At 35.6% G+C, this 26,616-nt stretch overlaps 1 protein-coding gene and 1 pseudogene across 2 annotated transcripts in view; one reads left to right on the forward strand and one right to left on the reverse strand.

Moving 5' to 3' along the window:
- The window catches only part of LOC139042832 (centromere-associated protein E-like), a 73,323-nt pseudogene that overhangs the window by 32,481 nt on the left and 14,226 nt on the right, over positions 1 to 26,616 (forward strand).
- LOC139042833 (collagen alpha-2(I) chain-like) overlaps positions 4,523 to 26,616 on the reverse strand; it is a 51,580-nt gene continuing 29,486 nt past the window's right edge. Inside the window, exons 2-4 of one of the 2 annotated variants that reach the window (XR_011499982.1) lie at positions 6,505 to 6,660; positions 5,699 to 5,872; positions 4,523 to 4,660 (exon numbers count right to left, since the gene is read on the reverse strand). The gene's annotated coding sequence lies outside the window, so the exon portion shown is untranslated. Of the gene's footprint in view, positions 4,661 to 5,621; positions 5,873 to 6,504; positions 6,661 to 26,616 lie in introns of those variants that run through there. The other variant, XR_011499983.1, reaches the window with a different exon arrangement.

Genomic DNA, 26,616 nt, shown 5'->3' on the forward strand with positions numbered 1-26,616 from the left:
CTGCGGATTCAAGCCTGGCACGCATTATTGACAAGGCCTTGAGCAAGCACCGAATTTCATAGGGCTTCCTTCCTGCGCGTCTCCACCCCTGAGGTTAGATCAGGTGCTTGCCAAGGCCCCTTCGAACTCCAAAATTTCATCTAAGTTTTTGTGTATTTCTTATTATAAATAATATGATGTAAAATTAACTTCGGGCATAAGTGTAGCAGTAATTTCTCTAATTTTTTATTACGTCATTTATATGTTCAATTAGTAAAAACTGAAGCTCACTGAATTGTCACACTCAAAAAGATTACAAAATAACAGAATGTATGACTTGAATCTCACATCTGGATTGTTTTTTCTTTTTTAACCACAGTCAAAGGGGAAAATAATCCTATTCTCTTCAGTTTTTCTTGGACATAAATTGAAATTCTAGGTTCTGTAAGGTAACATAAAAGATTAAGTAATAAAAACTTATTCTTTTCAAAGACAGTTTTACAATATCCATTCCATTTTAAACTGAAAATATTGTAAGTTTATGTGTATGCAGTAAAATATGTTCCAAAACATATATTTTGGGGAAAAGTTTAACCAAAAAAGAGTAAAAGTCAAATTATGGCTTTAGGACCTATGTCATTGCTCTGGTTTGCCAAAGGGTTTCACCAAAAATCACCAAAGCTGTGGATAATTCTCAAGTGGGAATATCATAATATAGGATGTTTAAATAGTGATTTTAGAGGGAGAAATAAGGTCAGTATCATCAAGCTCAGGGAACAAGAGAAATTTCAGTCCTGCTGCTTAAGAAAACAATGCAGATTTCAGCTCTAAGTTTCAGCAGGTGAAATGAAATACTTAAGTTCTTAAGACAAAAACTTGATTTATTTAATTTTATAATTTTCACAACTTGGAGATTTTTGTCTTAAGAACTTAAGTATTTCATTTCACCTGCGGAAAATTACAGCTGAAATCTACATTGTTTTCTTAAGCAGCAACAGATTAACTTTTGATCGTATTGTACACTTTATGCTCAGCATCTTAAACAATATGTTATTGGAAGGTTACACTCAGATCTTTACAAAAGTTGCTTCATCTTTTTCTGTTTATGAGAACCAATACTTCAAATGAAGTGCTATTTCAAATGAGAAGTGGGAGAATTTTTCCTTCTAAATCTTTATTTTCTAAATATTTTCCAAAATTAAGAATGATCATTTAGTTCTTTCTTTTTGGTAAATGTGCTTTTCTTGCACAAAAATTAGAAATAGGCAGCTTTCTTGCACGAAAGTTAGAAACAGAGAAGAAGAGGTAAAAGATGAAGCCAGTTTAAATTACAACCTATACAAATGTCTAAAACTTTGCCAAACAATTGGGCAGCCACTCACCACATGTGGCAGCTGGGCACTTGAATTGGGGCCAGTCTGAATTGACTTCAGTATGAAAAAAGAATGTAAAATATTTCATTTTTTTTATATTGATTACATGAAGAAATGACAATATTTTGGATATATTAGGTTAAATAAAATGTATTATTAAAATTAATTCTACCTGTTTTATTTTTTAATGTGGCTACTAGTAAATTTTAAATTACAAATTTGGCTCACATTATATTTCTGTTGGATGATACTGCCCTAAAATAAGAACGTCAACACTAGTCTGAAATCTGAAACTAGTTTAGGATGGAAACAGCCAGTCGCTTGCATTCTACTAGAATTTGCTTTTACTCTTTAAGGACTCATCTGATTATTAAGATTAAATAATTCTAAGGAAAAATATGTTTATCTTAGGAAATTGTAGTTTACTTGTTTTGAACACAAAAGTTTATGGTACTGAGATAGTTAATGCTATAGCTATTTTGATAGAAAGGAAACTTTAATAGAAATACTTATATCTTTAAGTATTCTTTATACTTTTAGACAGTTGGACAATGTAAAGCGATAACATCATCTTTCCAATATTCCCTGTGGAATAAACCAACAGGGTAGATAGTTGGTAATGCTGTGCATACCTCTGTAGCTTTGGTGAGCACCACATGGAACCAGCCTAATCCAAACCTGCATTCCAGATCACAACGCATTAACAAGCACGCCAGTGTAAAGCTAAATGGCTAATTCATGGGAAGAAAAAATCTTACGGGGTAAATACATTTATGCATTTAACTTACCCAAAACAAAAATCTATTCAGAGAATGTTTTTTAAAAGTTTGATTACAGTTCATCTCCTCCAAGTGATGCCTACTAATGTACTTTTGATGTTATTGTAACTTTATTAACAGATGATGTAACTGTTATTTGGGTTATGCTGAGGTTTTCTTCTTTGTTTTGTGGGGTTTTGGGATTTTTCGTTTGGTTAGTTGGGTTTGGTCTTTTGGGAGAGTTTTTGTATTTTTAAATAATGAGGTGCTCTGCTGCAGTAGCTTGAACAGTTATCTCTCAGCCCTTCTTACTGTGTTAGGTGATTCTGAAGCAGTGAATGAATGCTGTCTTTTTTTTTTTTTTGCTCTGTTTAACTATTGGTTTGCTCTGTTGCCTGTTCACATGCTCTTACAGATGCAACTAATTCATGAAATTTCCAACTTAAATAAAGAATTTAGTTAAGCATGCAGAAGTGTATAATCAAGATCTTGAGGTGAGCTTTTATGTTGATATTTCTGTTGATAAGGGACTAGAGCTATAAAATATACATCATATGTAATTGAACATGATTTCAGAAAAGAGAAGGAATTATATTTAAGTATCAACTTTTAAATTTTACTGTCTAAACTATTAAATGTAAATTCTTTTTAATCCCTTAGAATTTAGATCCAATTAAATTGTGTTTCACTCTCCTTTGATTCTTTTAGAATGAACTAAGTTCAAAAGTAGAGCTGCTTAGAGAAAAGGAAGACCAGATTAAAAAGCTACAGAAATACATAGACACTCAAAAATCAGAAAATGTGAACATGGACTTGTCATACTCATCGGTAAAAATCAGGTTTATTTTGTTGTGTAATCATGTTGGCATTTATAGTGTACCATCACCATCATCATAGCAAATGCTTACGTTGAGCCTACTGTGTGCCGAGCATTGTTGTAGTTGTTTTACATTTAGTATTTTATTTAATCCTATCAGTAACCCTATGGGAAAGGGACTGTTGGTATCATTGCCATTCTACAGATAAAGAATCGCTCAGAGAGTTGAGGACATCATTCTTTGAGTGCATGTAAGTAAGTTAGGAGTGAGCTTCCATTAAAAACCAGTAATTCAAAAAACATTTTAATTTTTTTCAATTGTTTTATACAAATGCATGAAGAAGTATGTAGTTGATCTCAGCCAAGATATCAGATCTTGGCATTAAGTAACATTTGAATCTCATGGTGAAATTGTTAAATTTTTTTATTTGCTTTCAATCCACCTGATTACTTCAAGAAAGTATCTGTTTGATTCTAGTTTTTAACACCCTTTTTTAAAAGGCAACAGTTTCTAGCTAGAATTTTTTTCTTTTTTTAAAGATTGGCACTTGAGCTCACATCTGTTGCCACTCGTCGTCATCATTTTTTTTTTCTTCTTCTTCTCCCCAAAGCCCCCCAGTACATAGTTGTATGTTCTAGTTGTGGGTCCTTCTGTCTGTGGCATGTGTGATGCTGCCTCAGCATGGCCTGATGAGTGATGCCATGTCCGCACCCAGGGTCCGAACCAGCAAAACCCCGGGCCACTGAAGTGGAGCTCGTGAACTTAACCACTCGGCCACGGGGCTGTCCACTAGCTAGAATTTTTTTAATCTTAGTTTCTGTTGTTCTTTTGTTTTCATTTGAACTTGTCAGAGTACTTTTTGTTACCTTCTATTAATCACAAATGATTCTTTTTAAAAGTGTTGTTACTGTTTGGAGGCCCTGGGAAGAAAGGTACTTTCATATAATCTTCGAGTGTCTACTGACAGAGTGGCAAGCAGAATTGCCCACTTTTTAAAAGTTGTTCTTTATTTCTTTCTCTTTATTCATTCATTCATTCATTCATGCATTAATGTTTTCCCAAGGACATATGGTTGAATTCATGTCAGCTAAAGTCATGTTAAAATGCTACTTCTCTTTAAAAATGACACAGTGGATCTTTTTATGTATTTATCAGTTATATTTTCTCTTCTGTGAGTTGCCTGTTCGTATCTTTTCTCTCTTTTTCTTTTGGATTGTTTGTCTTTTTTTTTTCAGTTTGTGATTTAATATTCTTAATTTTAACTATTAATTGCTCACCTGTCATGTTTTGGAGAGAATAATTTAAAAATACGTAGGAAACTTTAACAGGCTAGCTGAGCAACAATTGTGTTAATCTTTTTTAACCAATAACAGATTTCTTAAATTACAGTACTTCTATATATATAGTGCTTTTATAATTTGGAAAAAGATAACCAGAATTTTTAAAAATATTTTTATTTTCGAAAATGTCATTTCTTTTCATCTATCCTAAAAAAAATTTGGTGATTAACGTATTTTCACCATTTTTGATTCGTTAGGAATGACATCTGTGTGTGTGTTCTCTAAAGTCTTTTCCAACTCTAAGAAAGTTAGCTTTCAGGAAATCCTTTTTGTTGTGTGTATAGGAAAACATTCAAGACCTCAAACAGATGAAACAGACTCTGTTCGATGCTGAGGCTGTAGCCCTCGATGCCAAGAGAGAAGCAGCCTGTCTCAGGAGTGAAAATCTGGAGCTGAAAGAGAAAATGGTAAGTGATTTTTGTTATATTTATAATAAAGCAGTTGTAATGATCACTACATTTTTGTGAATTTGTATTGTTTCTCTCATAGAAAGAACTTGCAAGTGCATGCAAGCAAATGGAAAATGATATTCAGTTATATCAAAGGCAGTTGGAGGCAAAGAAGAAAATGCAAGTTGATCTGGAGAAAGAATTACAATCTTCTTTTAATGAAATAGCAAAACTCACCTGCCTTATAGATGGAAAAGTTCCAAAAGGTATTTTATAATTTCAGACTTACCTCTTTGCAAATCCAACTGCCTAAAGGATTTTGCACCTCCATTCCAATGATTAAAAGTCCATTGTTCTCTGATGTTTGTAAGTAGCCTAATATTAAATTTCAATATCATTTGGTGTCAGTATTTATAAGTGTTTCCATGGACTTCAAATTATAAAGGTTTAAGAATTATTTTTCAAATGAATTGGACCCGATCTTGAAAAAGGCGATTCAAGAACTTTTAACAATTGGATTACCTGTTGACCAACACTGGTTCTTTCTTTAATAAATTTTATATAATCTGATTAAGTAATCTAAGTTTGTATGTAATTTAAATTGTCCCAATAACTGCAAACTGTTTAATTTACCAAAAATATCCTAGATTTGCTCTGTAATTTGGAATCAGGAAGAAAGATTACTGATCTCCAGAAAGAACTGAATAAAGAAGTTGAAGAAAATGAAGCTTTGCATAAAGAAGTTAATTTGCTCTCAGAGTTGAAATCTTTACCCTCAGAAGTAGAAATGCTAAGGAAAGAGGTAAATATGTTTTTAAGCAAATAACTCTTACTTTGAAATAAAAACCCTTGCAATATTGCCTTAAATATTTTGCCATAGTTTGTTTTAAAGTAACAGTGAAGAGACTGTAAACATTTGACCCTGCTTGTTAGGAACATTTTCAAAGAATATGTAACAGTATACTTAGTAATGAGATCCATGTAGGGGCCATTTCTATAGTCCTCAGATGTAGTGCTTTTCAACAGAGATTGATGGCCCACCCTTAGTCTTTATCTTTTTTGGTGCTGTTGCTGTGGTCATATCACTATGTTGAATAAAGGAGAGTAAGGAGGTAAAGAGGGTGGCATTGATGAAGTTTTAGAGGTTGACGTAAATATTGCAGCCTAGTGAGCAATTCCGGAAACCTTCTGCCAGCCTTTCCTTTTTCTGCCTTTCTGAAAGAAATAAAAAGGACAAGAATTTGAGTACTTACTACATGGTGAGCATCATGCTAAACAACTTTAGCAACGTTATTTAGTCATCCTAAAAACTCTTTAAAGTACATGCTGTTTTTTAGCCCAACACATAGTTATGGATCTAAAAGCTGAGTTACACAGACCTGCCTCCTACCCTGAGCCTGTGGTTACAAGAGCTCTACTGTCTCGCTCCCTCTCCTTTGTCTCAACTTTGGCTCTCCTCTCTTTTTCCCACTTCCTTCTCCTTTATCTTTCACAATGATTAAACTATTTATAAGCTGGATATTGTTGGTTTAAATTAATTACTTAAATAATAGTTTAAATTTAAGTTATTTAAAATTTAAATTATTCATGGATTAAGTTTTTGGAAATCTGAGCTGCATTCAAAGCCTTTAGAAAGAAAATAATAAGTCAAATTCTAAGAAAAACCATAAGATGCCTGAAACACCATAAAGTTAGAAAACACTTTAGAATGATAGATAAGGAAATAAAGACATCCTAATTAAGTGTTTCTTCTCCACTCAATCCTTACTAGAACCCAAACAAAACTTTGATGGTAAAGTTAAGCAGGATAATATATTGTTATAAAGATGTGACAATAAAAATATTACCTTTCCTCAGTCAAATCTGTGCTTAATTTCAATGTCTTTTTTCTTTTTTGCAGATAAAGCTTTTCTTTTCCTGATAACTGCTGTAGTGGATCTTATATTGCTAACATAGCTAAATTTTATTTCTTTTCCGTAGATAAATGACAAATCTGAAGAGCTCTGTAAGATAACATCAGAAAAAGACAAATTGTTTTCTGAAGTAGTTCATAAAGAGAGTAGAATTCAAGATTTACTTGAAGAAGTTGGGAAAACTAAAAGTGACCTAGCAGCTAGCCAGTTGAATTATAAAAGAACTGATCAAGAATTCCAAGATTTTAAAAATCAACATGTTGAAACTGAGCAAAAGTATAAGATGGTCCTTGAGGAGAATGCAAGAATGAGTCAGAACATAGGAAATCTCTCTAAAGAAGCTCAAACACTTGGTTTAAGCTTGGATGCTTTGAACATGGAGGTTGGTACAACACACCCTCTATGGAAATGGTCTTTAGTTTTCTGGGGTTTGGCTTCTATATAGATGCCACAGAATGCTCTGCTTCTCACAGTAACTTTTTCTTATTTTAAAGCTTTCTTACAAAACCCAGGAACTTCAGCAGAAAACAGCTGAGAGTCAAGAAAGGTTAAATGAAGTGAAAGAGCTGAAGCAACAATTAGAAAGTAGAGATTCTAGGCTGCAAACTGTCGAAAGGGAGAAAGCACTGATTACTGAGAAACTTCAACAAACCTTAGCAGAAGTAAGAACCTTAACCCAAGAAAAAGATGGCCTGAAACAGCTCCAAGAGAGCCTGCAGATTGAGAGGGACCAGCTCAGAAGTGACATTCAGGACACCGTGACCATGGTGAGGCTTTGACAGAGTAAACTGAAAACTCAGAGCCTCTTCAAGACGTTCAGGAGCCATCAGTTATTATTTATGATCAAGCAGTAACTATAAAGTTATTTTCATTGTTTCACATTATTCTAATTGAAATTGTGTTCCCTTTCTCTGACAAAGAACATAGATACCCAAGAACAATTACGAAATGCTCTTGAGTCTTTAAAACAACACCAAGAAACAGTTAACACACTGAAAATGAAAATTTCTGAGGAAACTTCCAGGAATTTGCGTATAGAGGAAAACATAGGAGAAAATTCGGATGAATTTCAGGAAAAGGTAAAGGGTATTTCTGTTCGAGTTTTCATATACTATATGTGAGCTTTCTCCTTAACTTCAGACACTTAAGTACATAATGGTGACCTCAATCCTATTGATTATTCACAGTGAATAACTAACAACAGTTTACAAGATTAGCCCTAGTGTCTTTGAAATAACTTCAGATATAACTGCTTACAATCAGTTGGAAAAGGAAAAGGCAAAAATGTTAGTTCAAACTTTGAGCTGATATTTTCCGAGGCCTGGTGTATTTTAAACATCTTTAAAAGCCCCTCTGAATTCTAAGAATGTAAGAAAGATTGAGTGCTTATTATTACTTATGGGTAAAATATTTGTTTTATATCAGATTTTGTGTACTAGTTGAGAGTTCACTATCGATGTGTGTGTCGTGTTCATGTCTGTTTCTAGAGCTGTGCTGTGCTTAAATCTCAGCTTATTCTAGGCAGCATGGTTCGTTTTGTCCTGAAACCTGGGGAGAAGAGCTGCTTTGTTATTTAATTATATACAAGAAAGGCTAGGATGCTAATGATGATTTTTTAAAAGGGAGGTATATTAGTCTGCCATCACAAAATATCATAGACTAAGTAGCTTAAACAACAGAAATTTACTTTTTCCCAGTTGTAGAAGCTAGAGGTCCAAGGTTAAGGAGCTAGAAAATTCAGTTTCTTGTGAGCCCTCTTCCTATCATGCAGATGGCACCTCTCCTCACATGGCCCTTCTGTGTGTGAGCCGAGAGAGCTCTGGTTCTCTTCTGCTTCTGGAGTGGACACCAGTTCTATGGGGTTAGGGCCCCAGCCATATGATCTCATTTAACCCTAATTACTCTCCTTAAAGGCCCTCTCTCCAAATACAGTCATTTTGGGGCTTAGAGCTTCAACATGTGGATTTTGGGAGGACATAATTCAGTCCATAACGGGATTGCCTGTAATTTTATATAACTGATTTATTTACAATGCATTTCTACTTTTCAAAAATACCTTTTATATGTCAGAATTTTTTATACTATTTTTCATTGTTATTATACTTAATACTATTTAATCCAGAATAATTACTACTGGGAATTTAAAACGTTCACCAATAGGAGAATGGTGAAATAATCTTTCATACATCCATAGCTTGGAGTAGTAGTCATTCATATATATATATATATATGTATAAATTTATTTTTGTTTGTTTTGTATCTTTAATTGTGGTAAAATATACATAGCATAAAATTTACCATCTTTATCATTTTTAAGCAAACAGTTCAGTAGTGTTAGGTACGTTCACGTTGTTGTGCCACCAATCTCCAGAATTCTTTTTATCTTGTGAAGCTGAAACTCTATACCCACTAAACAATTCCTCATTCCCTCCCTCCTCTAGCCCCTAGCAACCACTTTTCCACTTTCTATCTCTCTTAATTTGGCTACTCTAGGTACCTCACATAAGCGGAATCATGCAGTATGTTGTCTTTTTTTGACTGGCTTATTTCATTTAGCATAGCGTCCTCAAGGTTCCTCTATGTTGCAGCATACATCAGAAATTCCTTCCTTTTTAGGGCTGAATAATATTCCATTGTATGTATATACTACATTTTGTTTAACCATTCACCCATTAATGGGCACTGAAGATTGCTTTCACCTTTTTGCTGTTGGGAATAATGCTGCTATGAACATGGTGTACAAATATCTCTCTGAGACCCTGCTTTCAATTCTTTTGGATGTCAGATTTACTGGATCATGTTTTTTATCTTTTGAGGAACTGTCATACTGTTTTCCATCATGGCTGTACCATTTTACATTCCCACCAGCAGTGCATAAGGGTTCCAATTTCTCCAAGTTCTCACCAACACGTATTATTTTCTCCTTTTTTCACAGTAGCTATCCTAATAAGTGTGAGATGATATCTCATTGTGGTTTTTATTTGCATTTCCCTAATGACTAGTAATGTTGAGCATCTTTTCATGTGCTTGTAGGCTATTTGTATATCTTTACAGAAATGTCTGTTCAAGTCTTTACTCATTTTTAAATTGGATTGTTTGGTTTTTGTTGTTGAATTTTAGACATTCTTTATATAGTCTGGATATTAACCCTTTATCAATTGTGTGACTTGCATATATTTTCTCCCATTCCTAGGTTGCCTTTTCACTCTGTTGATTGTGTCCTTTGGTGCACAGAAATTTGTAGTTTTTATGTAGTCCAGTTTATCTCTTTTTGCTTTTGTTGTCTGTGCTTTTGGTGTCATATCCAAGAAATCATTGGCAAGATCCACTTTATGAAGTTTTTCTCCCATGTTTTCTTCTAAGCATCTTACAGTTTTAGTTCTTATGGTTAGGTCTTTGATCTACTTTGAGTTAACTTTTCTATATGATGTAAAGTAAGGGCCCAACTTCTTTCTTCTGCATGAGATATCCAGTTTTCCCAACACCATTTGTTGAAGATACCATCCTTTATGATTGAATGGTCTTGACATCCTTGTTAAAGATCATTTGACCATATGCAAAGGTTTATTTCTGGGCTCTGTTTTCTATTTCATTGGTCTATATATCTGTCTTTATGCCAGTACTGAGCTGTTTTGATTACTATAACTTTGTAGTAAGTTTTGAAATCAGGGTGTGTGAGACCCTCAGCTCTGTTCTTTTTTCAAGATTGTTTTGCCTGTTTGGAGTCCCTTGAGATTCCATATGAATTTCAGGGTGGATTTTTCTATTTCTGCAAAACACTATTAGGATTTTATAGGGATTGCATTAAATTTGTAGATCGCTTTGGGTAGCATTGACTTCTTAACAATATTAAGTCTTCCAATCTGTGAACATGAGACGTCTTTCCATTTATTTGTGTCTTTAATGTATTTCAGATACATTTTGTAGTTTTCATTGTACAAGCCTTTGCCATCTTGGTTAAGTTTATTCCTTAATATTTTATTCTTTTTGATGCTTTTGTAAATGGATTGTTTTCTCTATTTCCTTTTTTAATTGTTTATTGTTAATGTATAGAAATGTAATAGAGTTTTGTATAGTCATGGAATTTCTTTAAAGTAGACATTATCTACAATTGGAAAATTTCCAGGATACATTATTAAATAAAAACAGATACATACTAAAGAACAATTCAGTAAGATCCAACTTATGTAAAGAAACCTCTATATACCTTTATATACTATTACTCTATATAATGAGCTTCTTTTTTCCCATTTACTCTGGGGTACAATATTCCTGCCTTGGAAAAGGAGCTTTCTCTTCCTCTCTCCCTATGCTTCAGTCATTCTTTCCTAGAAAGCATTTTCACTTGCTCTGTATCTTGTATTCTCAGTTTATCTATATTTTGGGTCAACTATGGGCCAAAGGCACTTGACCTTGATTTAAAATTTATGACTTCCACTTTTATAAGGGGAAAGGTTTTTCAATAGTTTTTTGAAAATAAATGCACAGTCAGTAGCCGCTTTTAAACAAATGCAAAATGCAGTCACAGGGCCCCATGAGAAGGAGCAGTAGAGGCGGAGTGAGGGAAAAGGAGAGTTACACTCACCGGACCAGCCAGTCTGTGGTATTAAGTTCATGCTGGAATCATCTGTGTTGATAAAAGGGTCTAACTGGAAATTCTCCTGGGCCATTCTGTTCATCAGGGTTTCTGAAATCTGGGATGCAATGCTGAGGTGAGCTTGGTCTTGTGAAATCGTGTTCATGCTGGAATCACCCATGAGGATAAAGCAGTGGGTCTAGGGATTTCCAGATAAACCTGTTTATCAGAGCACCAGAGGGCAGCCTATGATAGCCTAGTAGGTCTATCATGAAGCCTCTAGGAGTGCCCGTTTTCAATCCTGCTTGATGTGTCTCTCTCTGGAAATGAGTTTCTCTAGTGTGTCTCAACAGAAATTTTAAACTTTGTGATTAGTAGGCTTATTCTCATATAAAGGACACAATTTTTTTCCTTATTTAATAATTAGACCTATTAGATTTGCTCATAACCATGGTAGCTGGAATACTTTCTAGGCTGAGTTCAGTTTTGCACTTTGTCTCAATCTGCTTTGTTTTGTGTACATTTCCATATTTAGGAGTAAAGATGCAAGATTCTGAATTATAGTAGCTGACTGACTAATCCCAAAGACTCTGTGTTCCTGCCTTAATTTCTCCTGTAGTTGTAGTTAGCTCTCTGCTCATCCTTGTAGAAGCTCATGCAGATTGCCAAAAAGAAGGGGCTAACCAAATGAAATATGGTTTGTCTGTATCCACTCTAGAGAATTGAGCAACTACTAAAAATTATAATTTGGAGATTATGTAACAGCATGGGAAAATGCATATCATCTAATCTAAGTGGGAAAGAAAAACTAAAAAGGATCTTATATGTAAAGTAGTCATAATTGCAATGTTAAAAAAATTCTTTTAATAGAAGAAACTCTGGAAGGAAATATTCCCAAATTCTAATAGTGGTTGTGTGAAGTTGGTGTCATTGGATGATTTTTTTTCTTTTTCTTTTTTTTCTAATTAAATATAGATTATTATAAAAACTTTTTAAACATCTGTGACCAATATTCAGCTGAGTGTTTTTACTGGGCTAGTATAGGATTATATGGTGATACCCTAATTTCATACTGGTAACATCAATCTTTGTCTCCTTTTACCAAGGAGTCCATGTATCAGGTTACCTTTGGTTAAGACTTATTTATGGATAAATGGATTTATATAACATGCTTTTCTTAAGCAGTATATGAAAAATATGAAAAGGTGAATTATGCTACTATAATATGAAATATGTTTCTAACAAAACTCTTTTGCCCTCTTATCTATAATAAAACTCTGAAAATAAAGATTTGTTAGTAGTAGGGCATAAGTTATGGTTTCCAGCTTTTGAAGGAAAGAAATAAAGAGGGAGAGTTTAAGCTGGCTTACTCCTTCATAAAGCCAGGTTAACCCATCGTACATGAAGATAGTTGTGAATTATCTATAGCTGTCCACATAGCTCTTACCAGTGAACAGGCACAAGAGCATGAGCTCTGGAACCAGACCACTTGGATTCAAAGCCTGATAACTTCTCTGAGTGACCTTGGGCAAGTGACCTACCCTCTCTGGGATTCAGTTTCCTTGCCTGTCAAACGGAGATAGTAATAGTGCCTACCTTGTAAGGTTATGGGGAAGATTAAATGTGTCACTGTGTGAAAATAGTGCCTGGTACATAATAAGTAATAGAAGTTTGGCTATTTTTATTATTAAAACTGTTACTAAGAAATTCTTCTCTAATGTATTAATATTTTAGATGGTTGGCATAGATAAAAAGCAGAGTTTGGAAGCCAAAAAAACCCAAGTGCTGATTGCAGATGTTGATAATGAGCTAACTGAACAACAGAGAAAGATATTTTCTTTAATACAGGAGAAAACAGCACTGCGACAAATGTTAGAGAGGGTTACTGCAGAAAAGGAGCAACTGAAGACTGACTTGAGGGACAGTATTGGAATGGTGAGATTCAGCAATGTGTTTTTGTCTTTGTATGTTTTAGATTTTTACAACTTTATTGAGGTATAATTTACATGCAATAAATGTATCTGATGTGAGTGTCCAGTGTGATGACTTTTGACAAATGTCTCTACTTGTGTTCTCTCCACCCCAGCAAGTTCCCTCCCACCTCCACCCAGGCAATCCTGATCTCATCCTCTGCCCCACATAGTCACTGTCCTGATGTTTTCCACCTCAGCTCACTGTCTCTTCTAGAACTTCACACAAATAGAATCACACTGCATGTGCTCTTTTGTCTCACTTCTTTCTACACTCCTTTTTACTGCTTGGTAGTCTTCCGGTGTATGAATAGGCCACAATTTGTTTAGCCTTTCTCCTATATTGATGGAAATTTGAGTTATCTCTACTATTTGGGTATTTTGAATAAAGCTGCTATAAACATTCTCATACAAATGTTTTTATGAACATATATTTTTTATTTCTCTAGAGTATGGATCTAAGTGAAATAGCTGGGTCATAGGGAGATGTATGTTTAGCTTGGTAAGAATTTACTAGGCTGATTTCCAAAGTATAGTTGCACCGTTTTACATTCTCATCAGCACATTAAGAGAATTCTGATGGCTCCACATCCCCACCAACACTTCATATTATTGGTGTTTTTAATTTTAGCCATTTCTATTGGGTGTAACCTTGTTTTGATTTGCCTTTCCCTAATGACTAAAGATGTTGAGCATCTTTTTATGTGCTTATTGTGTATCTTTCTATAAACTGTTCTCTCAGTGATGTGTTGTATAGATTTCAATGTACAGATCTTGGACATATTTTGTTAATTGGTTCCTAAGTGTTTCTATTTTATTTATGCTGTTGTAATTTTTCTTAAATTTCATGTTTAATTGTTGTTAATGTTTGCCAATATTTTCAAACCTACTTTAGTTTTTGTTTCTATATGTGGGGGCAATCTAATGTGTAATAGATTGAAATTAATATTTTCAGAAGTTTGCTATGGATCACAGTAGACCCTGACCTTTTGTGTAATTTTCCATGTTTCTTAGGATTGTCTGTTTGGTCAAAGAGCTGAATGTAAATAAGAGTACAGACAAAAGTTGTATTTTCTTCTCGGTATCTGTCTTGTAATGTTTTTTGGTCTTGATACTTGAGAATGTCACTCTTTAAGCATAATAACTAAGATTAGTCCAATTCATGCTAGCAAAGGACGGCTGCTGTTTTGAGCTTGCTCAAAATCAAAGCCATCCCAGCATATGAAAAGCCTATAACCTGCAGTCTCATCGTCTATCGATGAAAGCTTAGAAACAGTCTCTTTTGGCTTCAGGGTAGAAAACAAGCAAACCTCTTATGATGGAATACTAAATCCAGTTCTAATTCTCGTGGTAGGAATGTAAGTTGAGCAATAAAGAAACAGCATAAGAAAGCAGATTCTTGGCATTTACATGATCAAAATAGACTCACTTTCTTTTTAAGTTAGTCTTTTCCAATATAGTTTGCCATGATTTCTCCATTTTCAGGCTGAGGTAAATGCTGATTTTTACCTGATTTCCTAAATGTAAGCTAGTGTCATTTAATCTCAACTTTTTAAAAATTCTAGACCATTGAAAACCAGGAAGAATTAAGAATTCTTAGAGGTGAACTTAAAAAGCAACAAGAGATAGTTGCACAAGAAAAGAACTGTACCATAAAGAAAGAGAAAGAGCTTTCTAGGACCTGTGAGAAACTGGCAGAAGTTGAAGAAAAGCTAAAGGAAAAGGTGAATTTTTAAAGTTATCTTCCTGGCCATATTTCCTGACTAAACTTTTTTTTTTTTGGTGATAAATTTTGGTTCTAATAGACCTAAATTCCAGAAATAGAATGTACCTCCCAAATGAACAGCTCTCAATGCTAATATTTTGGACAGTTTGAACTCACACTAGGATCTTAGCTAACCTCTTTTGTGTGTATTATATTATCCTAGAGTCTTTCAATGAGAGGGGGCCTTGGTTCATCTAAACTACTCATGATGTATTCATTCATTCATCAAATATTTATTGAGCATTACCGTGGGCCAGGCACTGTTCTGGGCACTTGATATACATTAGTCAGTAAAACAAAGCTCCTGCCCTTATATAGAGCTATATTAGTCATTCTCTAAACTCTAAGATTTGTCACTATTACCATCTCTTAGATGTTTGCAAGTTCCTGAATTATTTCTTTTTTAGAAGTAAGGTGCTGTTGTAATATAATTGTGTAAGAGCTAAGACTGTTAGAACAATTGTACTGCTCTAGTAATTCTAAAATGGACCCACTGATATCTTTCTGTTTATCCTAAGAACAGTGCTACATGCATTATAAATAGCGTAGTGTTTCCATTGTGCTTCTGTGGAATGTTTTTTTCCTAATATATGTTCTCTTAATTCTCATCCCTTTCACTATAACCTAATTGAATTTACTAAAACCTCCTGTCTATTTCATACTCCTCCCAAAGAGGTGATATCAATAGGCTTATGTAAAAGTTAATGCCTCAGTGTTTGTGTGGGCCATCCCCTAAAGACCTTATTGGAACTAAAAATAAATTATCCAAAAAGGTTTTAAGAGATGAGGAATTACAGTTTATTTGCCAGGTACATCTATATATTTAGTCAGTCTCTTTTCTTTTTAAATTTTTCGCATTTTTACTTTGCCTCCTTGATTAACCAAGTGACACTATGTTAGTTTCTTAGGACTTCTGTGTCAAATTATCATAAACTTGCTGGCATAAAAACAATGGAAATTTATTCTGTCACATTTCTAGATTCTCGAATTCCAAAATCATGGTGTCGGAGGACCATGCTTCTTCTGAAGGCTCTAGAGAAGAGTCCTTCCTTGCCTTGTGCTATCCGTGGCTCCCGCTGTCCTCGATAGTCCTTGTTCTGTAGCTGCATCACTTCAATCTCTGTCTCCATCTTCACAGGATCTTCTCTGTGTCTCTGTGCGTCCTTTCCCGTCTCTTATGAGGACATTCTCATTGGATTTAGGGCCCAACCCTAGTCCAGTAGGGTATCTTCTCAATCCTTAACTAATTACATCTGCAAAAACCCTCTTTCCAAATCGGATCACATTGAGGTTCTGGGTAGACTTGAATTTTGGGTGGGACCCTCTTCAGCCCAGTACAGACACTATGCCTAGAAGCTGCTTTACTTTCAGTGCTGCTTGTCTGTTTCCACTAGGGTAGTGTGCAGGGCTGTGATAATGATTCTCTCAGTTTGGCAAAGTACATTTTACATAAGAATTTTAAGATAATATGGCAAAATGGTAATAATAAAAACTTTATTTCTTAAGAGCCAACAACTCCAAGAAAAACAGCAACAACTTCTTAGTGTACAAGAAGAGATGAGTAAGATGCAGGAAAAGATGAATGACGTGGAGAATATAAAGAATGAATTAAGGAACCGAGAATTAACGTTGGAACGTATGAAAATGGAGAGGCTAGAGTTGGCTCAGAAACTCCGTGAAAATTATGAGGACATAAAATCCATAACCAAAGAAAGAAATGATCTACAGAAATTACAAGAGTCCTTTGAAGTAGAGAGAGAGAAACTTAAAGAATACATAAGAAGAATTGAAGTTAAGGTCAGTTAGACCCTTTTCTTCATCTGTTGTGTTTCCTTAAAACTGAGCCAATTGGGAAGGGGGGCAGTGTTGAGATGATGTTGTTAAAATATTCTTTAAACTTCACATGCTAATAAAGGGTCTGGAAACAAAAGAAGAACTCAAAATTGCTCACATGCATCTGAAAGAACACCAAGAAACTATTGATAAACTCAGAGAAGTTGTTTCAGAGAAGACAGATGAAATATTAAATATGCAAATACATTTAGAAAACACAAATACTGCCTTAAAAGCACAGGTATTTTTTTAAAGTTGTTATCTGAGTAGCTGAGAGTTTGAATCAGGTCTTTTGTGTAAAGAAACAAGATATGAGTTAGCCTAAAATTGGAGACAAGTAAAGATTTGCCTATTAATTTAGAAACTATTATTTAGCTTTTTATAAAATCTATCTATATCATAATTTATTGTATGCTTATCTCAAGATCCAAGAACTTCAGGAGAAAGAACATCAACTTCTTAAGGCAAAAAATGATCTCAAGGAAAATATGCATCAAACAGAGCAATTGAAGAAGCAATTAGAGGCCCAGAATTCAACTCTGGAAACTATAGAAACAGAGAAGTTCAAATTGACTCAGAAACATCTTGAGAACCTTGAAGAAATAAAACTTGTTGCTAAGGAAAGAGATGGCCTCAGAAGAGTGGAGGAAACCCTCAGAACGGAGCGAGAGCAGCTCAGGGAAAGCCTGCGAGAGACGGAAGCTACAGTAAGCGATACTCCTTCCCTCCCTCGTGAGGAAGCGTGGGCTTTGCTGACAGCAGTGAGCCCTGCTTTCACATGATGGTGCTGCTGGTGTGAGTGAACTGATAGAAACTTTTAGGCACGTAACTTGGTATTGTTCTTGAAAATTGTAAATTCTGTAAGCAATATTTTCTTCATAGACTTTATCCTACATGTATACTTAATCAATTGTTAAGATAAAGAAATATATATATACATACACATATATACACCACAGTGTTGTTCATTGTAGCAATTTGTAATAAAAAATGGGATACAATCTGAATGTCCATCAGAAGGAAACTGGGTAAACAAGAGCAATATGTCAGAATACTATGCAACACCTAATAAAAAAATGGAATAGATTTGACCGTCCTAATATGGAAAGCCCAGAATGACTCTTAGGAGGAAAAGCAAGCTGTAGAATAGTGCACATATAACATGTTTGCCTCTGGAAAGTGGAAGCAGGCTGTGGGAGGTGGGGACGGGGAGGAAAAGCTTATCACTTTCTAACAACAAAAATACAGAGTAAGAAGTAATAGTTTTATTATTTTTACTAAGAAAATATGTTATTTTCATTAAAAAAATACTAACATTTTAACATTAAGATATGTCACTGTTCTCAAAATTTCTCTAATGATGAAGAATCTGGAAAAACAAGAGGAACTAAGAATTGCTCACATGCATCTGAAGGAGCACCAGGAAATTATTGATAAACTCAGAGGGATTGTTTCTGAGAAGACAGATGAAATATCAAATATGCAGATGGATTTAGAAAATTCAAACACTAAATTACAAGAAAAGGTATGGGGGGAGGGGAGGGTTATTTGATTGGCTGTCTGACTTATTTGTGCCTATAATCCTCTGGGGATATGAAATAGTTTAGCCACATTGGAAGACACGTTGGCAGTGTTTACTGACACTGAACATGTACATGCCTGTGGCCCAGCGATTATAGGTATGTACCTGAGAGAAAAGAACGCATACTTCCACATAAAGATATGTACAAGAATGTTCATAGCAGCTCTAATCATAATAGTGGAAAACTGAAAACAACTCAGATGCCTTTCACTGGGAGAATGGATTTACACCTTGTGGTTTATAAGTTCAAAAATAGGCAAAGTCACCTAAGATGACCAAGGTCATGATAGTGGTTGGCTGTAGTAAGGGGGCACACAGGAACTTTTTGGGGTGCTAGAAATGTTCTATATTTTAATCTGGGTTGTTATTACATAGATGTAAACATATGTCAAGAATAATTGAACTATACACTTAAGATTAGTGCACTTATGTGTATATGTACATGAGTGCATCTATATACATGTGTATATATGCACAAGTATATATATGTATATATATGTACACTTGTGTGTATATGTACATATGTACACACTTGTGTGTATATTATATATACACTTACGTATATAATCTCAAAAGAAAATAAATTCTGTGTGGAATTATGCAGAATATTAATGAGTGACATTAGAAGCCTATTGTCTTAATCAATTTAGAAACTATTCTTTATACTTGTCTTAAAAACCATCTGTATCCTGACATGTTATTTTATGATTATCTTGATAAGATCCAAGAACTTAAGGCAAATGAACATCAGCTTTTTAAGTTAAAAGAAGATGTCAGTGAGACACAGAAAAAAATGTCCGAGATAGAGCGATTGAAGAAACAATTCAAGGCCCAAAGTTTAACTCTGGATAAAATAGAAACGGAAAACTTAAACTTGGCTCAGAAACTTCATGAAAATCTTGAAGAAATGAAATCTGTAATGAAAGAAAGAGATAATCTAAGAAAAGTGGAAGAGGCACTCAAACTGGAGAGAGACCAACTGAAGGCAAACCTACAAGAAACCATAGCTAGAGTGAGTTATACTCTTTCTTCCTGTCCAGCACACATATTTTTAATACAAGAAGCTTCCTTCTCTTTTAAATAAATGATACTGTTGGTGAAAAAGTAAATGTTATAGCCTTTTAGGGAGACAGTTTGACAATATCTTATTAAAAATTTATCAGCATATACGTTTGTTACAGCAATTCCATTCCTAGGAATTTATCCAACCAATATATTCACACATTTGGGCAGAAATACAACAGCATTCACTGCAGCATTGTTTGTGGTAAACAAAAGCTAAAAGCAATCCAAGTGTCCGCCATAAGGCACTGGCTAAGTGGGGTTTGTCTGTATAAGGGAACACTAAGCATAAGAATGGGACACTTTTTCTGTGACGTTGATCTAGAAGGGTGTCCAAGGGGTCTGAAAGGAGAAGAGCAAGCAGCCAGTTCAACAAGGAGCAGGACTAGGATGGGCGAGGTGAGGGACAGGGTCTGTACTCTCTATCCTTCCATACTGTTCTGATTTGGGGGTGGTGTGTTGGTGGTCTTTAACTGTGAGAATGCATTTTTTTACTTTAACTAGTTCATCATTAAGAAAAGATAATGTGCCTTTATATTATCATATTTCTCAATTTCTTCTAATAATAAAGGATCTGGAAACACAACAAGAACTGAAAATTGCTCGTATGCATTTGAAAGAACACCAGGAAACTATTGATAAATTCAGAGAGAGAGTTTCAGAAAAGACAACCCAGATTTCAAATATTCAAAAGGATTTAAATAAGGCAAAAGATGAATTACAGGAAAAGGTATTGTTGTTTTATTCTTTTGAGAGTAGTTGTGTCCAAAATTATTTGTAGACTCAGCAAGGAGATAGAAATAGATATATAGACATAGATATGTGCTTGTATGTAACAAATAGACTATTTTCCGTCCTTGAAGGAGTTCTGTTTGCATTCTAACTTGTTTTATAATTATCTCAAGATCCGAGAACTTCAGAAAAAAGAGCTTCAACTTCTTAAAGTGAAAGAAGATGTCAGTAAAACTCATTAAAAAATGAATGAAACGGAAGGATTGAAGAAGCAGTTTGAGGCCCAAAATTTATCTATGCAAAATGTGGAAATGGATAACTTACACTTGACTAAGAAACTTTATGAAAGCCTTGAAGAAATAAGAATTGTAGCTAAGGAGAGAGATGAGCTAAGGAGCATAAAAGTCTCTCAAAAATGGAAAGAGACCAATTCAGAGAAACCTTAAGAGAAATGATAGCTAGAGCGAGTTCAGAATCTACCCCTATCTAGTAACTATTTATAAGAAACAAGCTTTTTTGAAAAGGGTAGCAATGTTTTTACTTTTTTTTTCCGGGAAATTTCTACAAACGGAGGATAATGGGAAAACTATTACTATAACTTTTCACACAAACAGGCAAGTACAGTTTTAAAAGAAGCTAAAATCTATTTCAGAAAATACCATTTTAATTCTTTATTTTTAAGAAAAAATTTGTTCAATAAGCAGACTATTTTCTTTAATGAAATTTTAAAAGAGTTTTTAAACCAAGAAATAGCATTATTCTCAATGGAGAAATAGTTGAAGGATTCGATTTACAAAAGATTAAATAGCCCATCTCTCTATCTCTACCTGATAGGGTTAGACGTGGGCTCTTGTTAGTGACATTAGAAGGGAAGAAGGCAAGATGAATACAAAAAAAGAAATTGAACTGAATCCTCTAAAAAGTAATGTAAACTTCAGATCAATAAGAAAGTTTATGAAATCTATAAAAATCTTTTTCATTCTCATATTTCAATAGTGAAGAAAGAATAAAGTGGAAAACAGTATCATTTGCAATCTCAATAGAAACATCAGACACTTGGGAATCATATTTATGTGGACCCTAACTAAATTTATAAAGAGATTTAATTCATTCAACCAATAATCATTGAACAATTAGTCTTCTGGGTACTGCAGTAAATAAGATAAACAAATGGGAGAAAATGTTTTGTTTTGTACTTGTAGTCAGAAATACAAAATGTAGACAGGGTATGAATTTTCTGGTCCAAGGTGCTTGGAAGAATATATGAATGGAGCTTGGAGCACCATGGACAGTACAGACAGTCGTGCTAGCATGTTTAGTTGGCAATAATTATTCTAATGCAGAGATCTGGAAGAGTAGGAACCAGAGATAAATCTAAAACCTAATTTGCAGCTATGAAGGTTACAGGAACAGATTCTGTCTCCAAAAAATATGTGGTTCTCCCACTTTTTTCCCCAATGAGTTGAGGTTACTCACTAAAAGACTTCATGATACTATTATTCATTTTCTGACCATTTTTTACATTTTTTTGTGTTACAAGTATAATATTTCATTCCATTATTGAAATAATGTACAATGTGTAATTGAAAAAGTAAATGATTAGACATTATATATGAATGGAGTTATAGCTGAAGCCTTGTTTATTTCTTTCCATCCAAGCAGGACCAACAGAACATCAAAGAGGTATTAAAATATGAAAAAATGTTGCTATGTGATGGAAAACAGCACCTTACAGAAAGCCTGAGAGAAAAGTGCTTTAGGATAAAAGTAAGTGCCCCTGTTCAAATTACAAATAAATATTGGGGCCCTTCCAAAGGCCTGTGGAGTCACAGGCACCTCTATGGAATGAATAGATAATGCTCAGTATTCTTCTAAACTTCATAATCTAGTACAGATATGTGTGTGCATATATGCATACATACACAAACAAAACAGTGGGGTTTGGGGCCGGCCCTGGGGCCAAGTGGTTAAGTTTGTGCTCCCGCTTCGGCAGCCCAGGGTTTCCCCAGTTCAGATCCTGGGCACAGACATGGCACCGCTTGTCAGGCCACGCTGAGACAGCATCCCACATAGCACAACCAGAGGCACTCACAACTAGAATATACAATTATGTACTGGGGAGGCTTTGGGGAGAAGAAGAAAAAAGATTGGCAACAGATGTTAGCTCAGGTGCCAATCTTTGAAAAAAAACAGTAGGGTTTATGACTTTGAGGCTTCACTGGAAAGGTGGTATTTCAGCATATACCTGAAAGGAGTCAATGGTTGAGACATACAGGTATCTGGTGGAGAGCAGAACAGGCAGGGAGAACAGCAAGGACAGAGCTCCTGAAGCAGAAGCTGCCTAGTGGGCTCCAGCAACATCAACAAGGGGGAAAGCTAATGAGAAACGAGGTCAGAGTTAACAGGAGGAAGCAGGCTGTGGGGCTTTTAAAAGACTTTGGGTTTTACTCTGAACGAGATGTGGATCCACTGGAGAGTTTTGACCACGAGAGAGACATGGTCTGACTTACATTTTAAAGGGATAGCTCTGATTGTTGTGTTGAAAATTAAGTGATAGCAGGAAGACTATTTGAAAGACTAATTTCAGTAATCATGCGAAGATGGTGATGGCTTGGCCCAGAGAGGTAGTAGTGGAAGCAGTGAGAAGTGTGTGGATTCTGAACATGTAGTGAGGGTAAAGCCAACAGGATTTACTGTCACCCCTATTAGAACACAAGATCCCTAAAGACTTCTGTGTGTTTATGGCTGCATCACTTAGCACAGTCCTGACAGAAGTCAGCCTTCAATATGTAGTTATTAAAAGTACAAATGAATGACTAGACAGTGCTGCTCCAACCATAAGGTGATTCCTCCTAAGACCAAAGGCAAGAATCCCCTCTCCAACATCCCAGATTAATGAACATCTATCTAGGTTTTCCTTAAATTATTAAAAGGAGAGCTCATTATTGTCAGAAGCCCCTTACTCTATTGTTTAGCACCCTGAACTAAATATGTTAATACCCGATTGAATGTAAAGTGTTCTTCCACCTGTGCCCTGACCAGCTTGTCACCTGTCTGGTCTCTAGAAAGTTGAGCTGCTGGGCCTAGGCCTAATGGGTGTCTGCCATACATAAGGCACTAGACTGGGTGCTTTACCTCATGAGACAGAGTTTATTGTTCCATTTATAAACAAAGAAATTGAGGCCCAGGAGGAAGTTTAGTCATTGCCCAAGGTCACACAGCTGGTAAATTGGTAAAATTAGGATTTGAAACCAAGTCTAAGTTTAAAACTTGGGTATAGAAGCATTTCTACAAATATAATTTTATTTCCTTTAATTTATAGTGTCTATATGTATTTTATAGGTTATATATAGATATTATCTAACATTTTACTTAATTCCCTAGAAAACTTTGTGGAAATTATTGTAGTCTTCATTTTGTAGTTGGGAGAATGGCTCAAGGATTTCCCCAGTCAGGAAGTGACAGGGCTAGAACCTGAACTCTAACTCTGATAAAAGGTGAGAAATCTCAGATTCTAGGCAGATAATAGAACGTAGGTCATGTGATTTGTTGTCACTCGTTTTGATGCTGGCTCAGTGAGCTGAGGAGTCGAAAGAAACATTTCTTGGACTCTCAAGGTCTGGCAGTAGTGCTCTTTTATTCAGGAAGTAGCATGGAGTAGCATGGGGACAGGACCTATGGGCAGTGAAGAGCTGCAAACATGGGTTGAGGGTAGGGCTAAATTTATAAGGCATAAGTATGTGAGTTGCTTCTTTACAAGACAAAGGAAAAATTAGGTAAAAAAGTATCAGTGCAGGTGGAGTCTGGTTATCAGGTGGTCTTATAACTTTGGGTAAGAATCTGATTGAATGAGGTCAGGATGTCCCATGCTTCTGTGAGGATGATATAGATTGGTATGTAGGCCAGGAAGCCTTGGGCTTTTCTCCCTGAGGCATCCTTGATCCTCATCAGTTTTATCTGCTCACTCACACCACCTATTGTCAACAGAAGCTAGCATTCAGCCTTGAGCTACAATACATACTAGATTGAATTCATGCAAATTTCTCTTCCAACTTTGTAAATGTTCATTCAAATCATGGATGTTTAGAAGACTAAAAGAAAATGTATCAAAATGATAACAATGGTTGTTTCTGGTTTTCTTTGTTATAGCTGTTTTATAGAGGATTAGAATTGGCCACCCCAAGATATATCTCTTTGGCATGAAGATTATTTTGGGCTGGTTACTTTCAAAAACTGCAGACATGAGAGAAACTCTGAAAAGTAGAAGTTACCCTTTGTAAGAGACATTTCCATTTGTAAGGGAAATCTCCATCTGTAAAGATGTCTCCCTCTCTGTACCAGGAAGAAGGGGGATGACCTTACCTCTAGAAACTCTTATCAATGAGGAAGGCAAGGACTTAAATCTGCATAATAACCTTACTCTTGTTTACTGTACTTGTCTGGTAACCTCCCATACTGACTCCCCCTACCCACAACATCCTCCTTTGTCTTTAGCTGAAGATGATATTTAAGGTGAGAGCTTCCGCCATTTTGGTGAGTTGCTCAGTTTTCCTGGGTCTCCCCCATGTATACATGTTATAAAGCTTTGTTTAATTTTCTCCTGTTATTCTGTCTCATGTGAATTTAATTCGCTGTCCAGCCAGAAGGACCTAGAGCGTGTAGAGGAAATATCTTCCTCCCCTACAGTTTAAACTTCTTAAATTTCCACAATGATTATAATTATTTCTATAATCCAAAATCAACAATAACATTTTCTCTTTGTTTTTTATACACAAAAGTCTCAATTTATTTCTGCCCTATAGAAAGTGTTAAAGCATAAATTTTGTTACAATTCCAGAGCTAGGACTACTTATTGTTAAAGTAGAATGAATTATTAAATTGAATGAATTCTCACTGCCTTTAGGAGCTTCTGAAGAGATACACAGAGATGGATAGTCATTATGAGTGCTTAAATGGACTCTGCCTTGACTTGGAGAGGGAAATTGAAACCCAAAGAGAGCTTTCAATTAGAGTAAAAGCAAACCTCTCACTTCCACATCCACAAACCAGACAGATTCAGAAACTTCTCACTGTCAACCAGAGATGTTCCATGGAGTTCCACAGAGTCATGAAGAAACTCAAGGTACCACCTGTTTTAGTAATATCTTTGTAAATATTGCCATTAATTTCAGTTACAAACCAGTATATTTAAGTCCTGCTTTGGGAGTTGGTGTATTTGCTAATTAGTACATTTGCTACTGAATTAAAGATGGCATGGGTCTGAGAATAGCATGTGCAGGATCCTCAGTGCATCTAGGACCTGCTCATTCAACAAAACCTGAGCTCTGCCTTTGGCCTTAACAATGTGTCAGGGTGCTGGGGAGACAGAGATGAGCAACCGCTAAATGTCTCCTAGTCCAGTGGGTGAGGCAGACATTTGAACAGGTGAGAAGTGCAGTAGTGGACAATGTCCTGGAGAACAAGTTGAAGACAAGACTGGACTGGAAGCTGGGCTCAAGCAGTAAAGCTTAGAATTCATTTTAGAGATGAGGAGGGGTCACTGGACAGTTATTTTAAGTGGTGGCAGTAATGTGATCGGGTTGCCATTGTAGAGACTTCACTACAGACAAAGAAGAAATGAGTCTGCAGGGGATGATAAGCCTGGTGGCAGAGAGAAGAGACAAGAGGCAGTTACAATTGTCCTGATGAGATGTGATGGGTGACAGTACTATGGGGGAAGGATTCATAGGGATGGAAAGGATGAAAGAAGTTAAAGAAATATTTGGCAGTTTACAATAGTAGGTCCATGTGCTTGACAGTGGAGGGAGGGGAGGGAAGTTCAGACTGAGCCCCAGGATTTGGGCTTAGCCGGGTTTGTGGATAGTGGTGCCATTAACTGATAGAAAGAAAAAACGAAAGGGAGAAGGCAGGTGAGGCAGGAGGAGAGATCTGGTGTTTAATTTGAGATGTTTTGAGATAGAAATACCTATAATGGAACATCCAGGAAGAGAAACCAAGTAGGCTTTTAGTTGTGAATCTGAGGTTTGTCAGGAGAAAAATCAGGACCACAGATAAAGATGTGGGATCCATCAGCATTTGGTGATAGATAGTACAACAGGTGTGAATGAGGCCACCCAGAAGCATAATAGAGTGAAGATAAAAGAGAACTCTGGAAAAGATCAGTTCTCAAGAGGCAGTAGCAGAAAAGAGAGCAACACATGAGTTTGAGGTTGGAAAAGTCAGAGAGATAAGAGAGAACTGAGCAAAAGTGCCATTGGTCAAGTCAGTGGAGGAGAGTGTGTCAAAGATGAAGTGGTCAAGAGTGGCAGATGCTTCAGACAGCCAGAACATGAATGAAGAGATCCCCTCAATTGTTGACAATAGAGATTACTGGTGACCTTTGTCAGAGCAGTTTTAGTTGAGTGGTTAGGAAAGAGGCCAGATTGTAAATTGTTAAGGAATGGTGGAAGTTGAGGAAGTAGGAAGCGGTATCTTCCCTACCTAGGTAGATTGCCCCTCAGGCTCTAATAGTCTTCAAAAGCCTAAC

The sequence above is a fragment of the Equus asinus genome, unplaced genomic scaffold (assembly GCF_041296235.1).
Source record: "Equus asinus isolate D_3611 breed Donkey unplaced genomic scaffold, EquAss-T2T_v2 contig_1, whole genome shotgun sequence".
NCBI classification, from domain to species: Eukaryota; Metazoa; Chordata; class Mammalia; order Perissodactyla; family Equidae; genus Equus; species Equus asinus.